General features: G+C 42.9%; 1 pseudogene; it reads right to left on the bottom strand.

Annotated features, from left to right (window-relative positions):
* Positions 1–2,761: 2,761 nt before the first annotated feature.
* On the bottom strand, positions 2,762–5,470 carry LOC103732431 (annotated as a pseudogene).
* Positions 5,471–7,877: the final 2,407 nt, after the last annotated feature.

Below are 7,877 nucleotides of genomic sequence, written 5' to 3'. Positions count from 1 at the left end.
ACAATGGCCCAGCATTTACCAGCTCTTCTTTTAAAAATTTCTGTGAAGCGTGGAAAATCACCCATCACACTGGCATCCCTTACAACACACAGGGACAAGCCATTGTGGAAAGGTCGCATAAAACCTTAAAGGACCAATTAAAAAGACAGGCTCAAACAACATATTCTCCCAATATTCAATTAACATTAGCCTTGTTTACCCTTAATGTACTTAATGTATATAGAGGGACAGATGCTCCTCCCATCACCCGACACTGGGCTCAAACACACCCAGTACCACCCATCATGGTTAAATGGAAGGACCCCTTTGATGGACTCTGGAAAGGACCAGATCCATTGTTGACAACAGGGAGAGGATTTGCTTGTGTTTTCCCACAGGACCAACCAAAGCCTATCTGGATTCCAGCTAGAAATGTCAGATATCTCCCCACCCACGAAGATGGCTCACATGACCCTGACAGAGACAAAGAAAAGAAAGTGGCAGAGACGTCATCCAAAGCCACACAGGATCACGTGGAAAGAAATGCATGACCTAGTGGAAGCTGCACGCCGCAGATGTCCACCTGGAGCCTCCTTCTCTGTCATTCTCATGGCAGTCTTTACCCTGCTCAGCACCAACACTCCAGACAGCCCCCACTCTCCCTAATACCATGTTCTAGAGATTCTGTTTTTCTAGGAAAAAATCAGATCCATGGGACAATCGCTGAAGTAATTAAGAAATTCTTCTTGGATGTATTCTCTAGGTACCCCACAGCTAAATTTCATATCTCTCAACAGCTTACAGATGCAGCCAAGTCTGTGCTAATTTACAATGTCATTTTACAGGAAAGACAAAGGACCAGATACTATGTCCTGAAACAAGTTTAACTTTCTTCCCACCTACCCCAATGCCTAACTGTTTCTTTTGTGCATCCAGTAATAGATTTTTTGCTGTCAGCAGTACCAGCTACAACCCTTCTCTACCCAGGAACAGAAAAAAGACTTCACTGACTTTCATCTAAGTGGATTCAAACACCTGGCTAACTATTACATTTCAGGTGTGAGAAGCTTTTTCTCCTATACAGATGCTAGCAGAGAGAAGATCTTCCTCCCTAAACAGTAGGACAAATATCAAATCCAGTAGCTCCATGTCTGACTTCTGGGACTTTACTTCCAAAGGGCTTAGATGACTCAGCTTCCACCTCTCTAGCTTTGCTGCTTGTAATATACATCTCTCTCTTGGGCTGCTATCACTCCCTTTATGAGCTCTTCTTGACAGATGTCTTATGACTGCCATCTCCAGGATCTTGGGGTCTCTACTGCCAACCAGGCTTCACCTTCACTGTTGGAGACTGCTGTTATGCAAAGTAGAAGCCCCTTCACGACCAGACAGCTCATGCAGCTCGGGATCATGTGCTGCGGGCTCCTTTCATAAGCAGGGTGTCTTCCTGGCATCTTTCCTGTCTTTCCTTTTGAAGTGTCCGCCACAAATGCCATAACATAAACATGGCCTTTGGCTCTGAAAGGTACCATGCCTTCCTGTAATTTCTCCAGGCAGACAACAGTCTAGCAGTGTGGCAGAAATCCACTTCCATATGTAAATAGAATGCCTCACAAAGCATCTAACAGCCAAAGCTTTTACCACTACCCCCATGGTATAAATGTCTTAGTCTTCTCTTAATGGTCAGAGAATTGGGTCACAGAAAGCTGGGACACAGAGAGCTGGGTCTCAGAGAATAAAGCTGTAACAAAGACTAAGCCAAGTCTTGAGTCTTGTGTCACTACCGGCGGCCCAATCTCTCCGGGGGACAGCACTTCCTTGTGACCGACTCATGGACATTCTAGCTTTCGCTGTCTCTGTGCTTCTCCCATGGGGCTCAGTGGCCAGTGGACCCCGCATCCTGAGGAAAAGTACACGGGTAGAATAGGGACAGGATTCGGCAGGACAACGCTTCTGCAGCAGAGAAGCTCCAGAGACACAGGACCCAAGCCACTGGGAAAAGCCTGCAGGGCACCCGCCTCTGCGGCCAGAGATGCCTGTGGCCAGACCTGCCAGCGACTAGCCAGGTGTGGCGGGGGAGTGCCATTCTGGGAGTGCGCTCAGAGAGAGCGCGCACGCCCCATAGAGCTAGGATACACAGGGTGATGATGCAACCCCCAAAACTGTAGACTATCTAACAAAAACCCAGTGCCAGTCATTGGAAACCTCCCTTTGAGTTATTGGTCAGGCTATTCAAAGTACATAATAGTCAAAAGGCTCTCAAAACAATATGTGCTATTGTCATTGCCCTTAAGGGCCTCCCAGAACTTGAAGCTAAGACCTTATTACTGAAGTCACCATACACACTGGACACAAAACTTGGTGGAAACAAGCTGCAACTGACCTGGAAGTCTCCTCCACGAAGACTAGGTCTCACAGTTAAGGGAGAAAAGCAATCAATAGTCCTTTACAGCTGTAAACCCTAGAAAACACAAAAAGGATTGACCCGGCAAGATATCACAGCACTTTTATCTTAAAGGTAATATATATATATATATATATATATATATATGTCTTTTTGAGACAGGGTCTCCCTGTAGCCCCAGCTGTCCTGGAACTCACTATGTACACCAGGCTCGCCTTGAACTCACAGAGATCTGCCTGCCTCTGCCTCCTGAGTGCTGGGATTAAAGGTGTGCACTACCACACCCAGTGAATAATTTTAACTTAATTCTAAATACCTATCCTTTTTGTGTTAACCCTTTTATGATAAAACAATTTTTTTAACAGAACAAGGTGTTTATTATTGCCACTCAGTGGCTCCTGGGGGCTTTGATGTTAAGTCACACATAATTCTAGAAATACCAAGAATCTTTTTTGTCTTGGTGACCATCTTTAGCACCACTTCCACAGGAATATTGTTGCCAGGGGTAGCAAGTATGCCAGTCATGAAGTCACTAGTAATAAAGATTCGAATAACCACAGACTTCTGACATGAAGGTTGCTTCTGAAGTGGATCTCAATCAAAATGTAATGGAGTCAAAATCACTGGCATCTGGCTGATTTTCCCGGCATACCCACACTCCTTGAGAATGTTGTGGGCCTCACAGTCAGCTTGGCATAAAGTACTGGGCACCACTGTTGTCAAGAAAATGGGAGTAACATCTGTAGGAGGTTCTTTAACTGGCAGGACAAAGATATAGACAACCGTGTTAATGTTATGACACATTCAAGGAATAAGCCTGGCAAGGAAAATAAGATTCCCAGTCGGGTTCTTCTTTACTGGAGATTCCACATAAGTAACTGTAGGAACACAATCACCCTGAACACCTACAGTTTTGATTGGCAGCAAGAACGCATTCAGTGAATGTGTCCTTGTGATGTGCATGGGCTTCTCCTGGTCCTTTTCTGTCATTCAGGCCTTGACTCTTTGTAACAGTGTATGAGGTTTCTTAACACTTGCAGAAAAATCAGCCATTATTTTCAAAATAAGAACTTTCAGGAAAGTTTTTACAAATGTAAGGTTCTTCAGCACATATAACTCTGATTGCCAGCACAGGACTTGAATGCCTGGAAACATTTCTCTGGAAGCCTAAGCTCTCTGCCTAATAGCCTCACTTCATCTTTATGAAAATCTTTTAGAAGTTCTATCACTTTTCCCTCTTCCCTCAACTTTCTGATAAGTTTGGTATCATTGTGATGCATTTTGATGAGTTCAGCTTTGCCACTTGCAACATCTGACGCACTTTGGATTACTTCAGGCCCTAAAGTGCCTTGGACAAGGAAAACCTCCTCTGGCTTCAGATTCATTTCTCCAATTATTTCATTGGCAATCTTAATAAAAGTATCGCTAATGGTTTTTCTTTTCTCCTAGGGGCTTGTAGTCATATTTAATGTTTTGCTAATTCTTTTTCCTGGGGTCCTATCTTCTTCTGAGATTGGTAGAGTAGTTGTTCTGTTGTAGAAGGAATGAGCAGCATTTATCACTTTGCCCTGCATTCCAAGCTTTTAAAGGGCCTCTTCAACAGAGTGGCTTTCCCGCTTTCTCATAAAGCCATTATCAATGTGCACAACAATGACTTGATCTTGGTTCAAAGCATGATTTAATATAGCTGTAGAAACTGTTGAATCCACACCACCACTGAGTAAAACCGAAACTTTTGATGTACCCACTTCTCTTTGATCTCACAAATGCATTCAGGTTCTTGGTTCAGCACGGTAAAGGTCGTGGTGCACTCAGCTATCTCATAAAGGAAATTCTTCAGTATTACTTTTCCATTCTCTGTAAGGTCAACTTCAGGGTGGAGCTGGACACCATATAATTTTTTAGATTCATTTGCTGTACCTACCAGATGTTACCAGAATGTGCCACAACCTTGAATCCATCAGCTACTTTATCTACACCGTCTCCAAGCGTAAGCAAAACAATTTCTTCCTTTACATGGCCCCTGAATAATGAGCAGGTATTATCCACACTAATATTGAAGACTCCATCTTCTCTAACACTTTTTTTGTGCACAGTATCTCCAAATACCTTAATCAGGAACATGCCATAGCAAATTCCAAGAACAGGCTTGCCAGTTGTGAAGATTGCTGGATCAAACCAGGGGGCATCTTCTGCATACGCAGAAATGGGTCCTCCAGAGATGATGACAGCGCCAAATCCTTGTTCCTTTATGGTAAATGCTATTTCCCGGGGGAAGATTTCAGACTGCACAAAAAGTTCCCAAACTCTTCGGTCTATGACTTTTCCATACTGAGCTCCAGCATCCAAAATGACAACAGTGCCTTCATAGTGCTCCCAGCCATCCTTACATGGAGCCTGCCGGTGGCGCGAGGCCAACACTTAACAGAAGCACGTGGGGGGAGTTGGCGCTGAGGTCCAGAACAAGGCCTGGTCCAAGAGCAGCAGGGCACAGGGCGGCAGACTGCTGTGGAGCACGTTGTGGAGCTATGATAATTTTTATTGAGATTTTGTACATTTCATACAAATTTAGACCCCTTCCCCCCATCCATGCCCCCACACATACTCACCTCCACCCCCTGCTGGACCTCATGCATTCCATCATACATGTTAAGCAATTGTACCCAAATGTCCTTCTGTGTAAGTTCATCCACTGGAATCTAGTCAGCCTATCAAGAGATCATCCCTCTCCTATTAGTAATAAATCTCCAACAGTTCCTAGCCTAGGGCCTGCCTGCCATCCATTTCTCTGGCTCCACTGTGGGCCCTTCAGTTGGCATGAGTTTTGTGCTCAACACCACCACTGAATCAAGTTCACATGTGCAAGCTTCCAGCAGCCTGAAAGCCTCTGCTTCTCTACAAGGACTAACCCTGGCTCTTACAAGTCAGGGTCTATGACCTCTCCAGCCATGTATATTTGGCTCTGTTTACAGTGCCACCCATGAGCTCCCTCCCATCAAGAGAGCTTTAAGTTCAATTAGGTAGTTGTTGATTACCCCCTAATAACAGTACCAGTACTGCTCCAATAGGTATTAATGTGCCAGTCATTACGGTTACTAGGCTTCAGAGCTGGGTTGGACTGTTAATTGATTTTCTCCCTTAGAAGCTTGCATAGTATCCTTTAGAACTCTGAGAGCCAGACTTCAAGAAGAAGGCTTCCCAGTCAGTTACTGCTTCATTATTCCAAGTTATGTGTCCAAAGTATGTCCTCCTTTCTTCAGCAGTGGGGCCTTATCTTCTAATTCTGGGAGATAACCAAGAACTCCAGCAATAACCTGTGATATTTTGGAAGTCTCTTGGACTATTCTGACCAACCACTCTAACAGAGGTTGCTCCTGTCTGGAACTATGTTCCTTGTCATATAGCCCCTAAGCATACACATGTACCAAAGTTCAGACACTGTATGTGCATTTCTCAGGGGGTTTCCAAGCCAAAATACTTCTGTCTGGCTTCTCTAGCCCCCAAACTCAATTCATCTCTCTTCTGTCTACCCCCATGTCACCACCCTCCTCCCTCCCCAGTCCAAACTCTCCCAATATCTCTACCATGCCTGCTCTCCTGGGTTCCCTCCTCCCCCTTGACCATGTCCCCTACATGTCCCTTCCTTCTCCCCTTCCAGCCAAGCACTCCCATTTTCCTCCTCCTCCCCCCATAACATCTGCTCCTGATCCTTTCCCCCTTTTGGGGCTCTTTCTTTCCTTTTACTTCCATGATTCCTTTCCATTTTCCTCAATCTTGCTGTTACATCAGGATATATATACTCACATATAAGAGATTGGTGCTATGATCCACAAATGAGAGAGAGCATACTTCGTTCAGTTTTTGAGTCTGTGTTGCCTTACTCAGTATAACATTTTCTAGTTCCATCCATTTACCTGAAAATTTCATAATTTCATCTTCATCGCTGAGTAGAACTCCATCGCGTAATTGTACCACATTTTCATTCACCACTTATCAGTTGAGGAACATTTAAGTTGCTTCCATCTCTTAGCTATAACAAAAAAGCAGCAACAAACATAGATGTACAAGTGTCTCTGCAATAAGATGAATCCTGTGAGTATATGCCAAGGAGTGATACATCTGGATTATATGGTGGATTCATTTTTAGTTTTTTGAGAGTTCTCCACACTTTTGTCCATAGTGGTTGCTCAAGTTCTTATTGCCACCAGCAGTGAATGAGGTTCCACTTTCTTCACATCTTTGCCAGCATTTGGTGTCTTTTGTTATTTATTTTCTTTTAAAAATATTTTATTGATTCCTTGAGAATTTCATACAATGTATTTTAGTCATATTAAGAATCCTCCACTATCTCAACTCCCACCTAACTTATTTTCATTTTTTACATCCTTATATAATCTATTTTTTGTTTCTGAAGTGTTCTTTGGTATGGGTCTTTTCCCTAGAGCCTGGTCAACCTACCCAGAGTCACAACCTTGAGAAAACTGACTCCTCTTCTCCCAGAAGATTGTCAATAGATCCTCAGCTAGGGCTTGGGCTTCTTGTCCACCTTTCCCCTCTGTGCCAGGATTTTTGTCTGGCTTCACTTACACAAGTCTTGTACATTCTCTCACATTCATTATGAGTTCATATAGGCAACTGCCTTGCTTGTCAAGCATTCTTTCAAATTTCTGTGTACTGTCTTGAGTTTTGTCATCATCCCTGGAAGTTTTAATTTGAGATTTAATCCCTTTTTGCTTATTTTTCCTGCTGTAATGTGTTTCATCAATTGATACCTAATGCCTTCGTGTTGCTGGGTTTGAGGGAAATGTATTGGGTTACAAGAAATTGAACACAGTAGTTATATTACTTCATAATCATTAGACACCTTCATTAATGGCTAAACTATTTTGCCAACTACTATGAAGTATCTGGAACAGAAGGTATGTCTCTATCTTCATTTTATACCCAAGCCCTAGTATATTGCCTGGAATATAAAACAAGTTCAGTATATAACGTCTTTAGGCTGGTGACAGAACACATTTATGAGAAACCAAAATGGAAAGACACAGAAAAACATGTAAGATGGGATGATTGGAGGTTTGGCCATAGACATGGGGCATAATTTCTATTAATAATCAAATTTCCAAAACATTTATATTCAGAGAAAATTGTGTTTGAGCTAGCTACAATTACTGGAGAGAAAAGAGCAGCTACTCACAGTATAGAGGTATAGAGCTGTTTTACCTCAAAGAGAATAATAATGTAATGATCTTCCCCATGTCAATATACCCACATCTAAAATGAACCCAGTGAGAAAAAAACTGACTTAAAGATAGAAGAAAATAAGGCAATAGTTGAAATAAGAGGTGAGGCAATTTGTTAAGGGCCTAATTACACACAGCCCTAGAGGAGGACTGATGATATGGTAGGGGAGAAATCATAAGACTTAGCAGTCGGGGTTCATTGACTCAGATTTTAAATTGCCAATTAATCTCAACTGCAAGAAGTAACTAAA

The sequence above is a fragment of the Nannospalax galili genome, unplaced genomic scaffold (genome assembly GCF_000622305.1).
Source record: "Nannospalax galili isolate Female #2095 unplaced genomic scaffold, S.galili_v1.0 scaffold1131, whole genome shotgun sequence".
Classification (NCBI taxonomy): domain Eukaryota; kingdom Metazoa; phylum Chordata; class Mammalia; order Rodentia; family Spalacidae; genus Nannospalax; species Nannospalax galili.
This window is presented reverse-complemented; position numbering and strand designations above follow the sequence as displayed.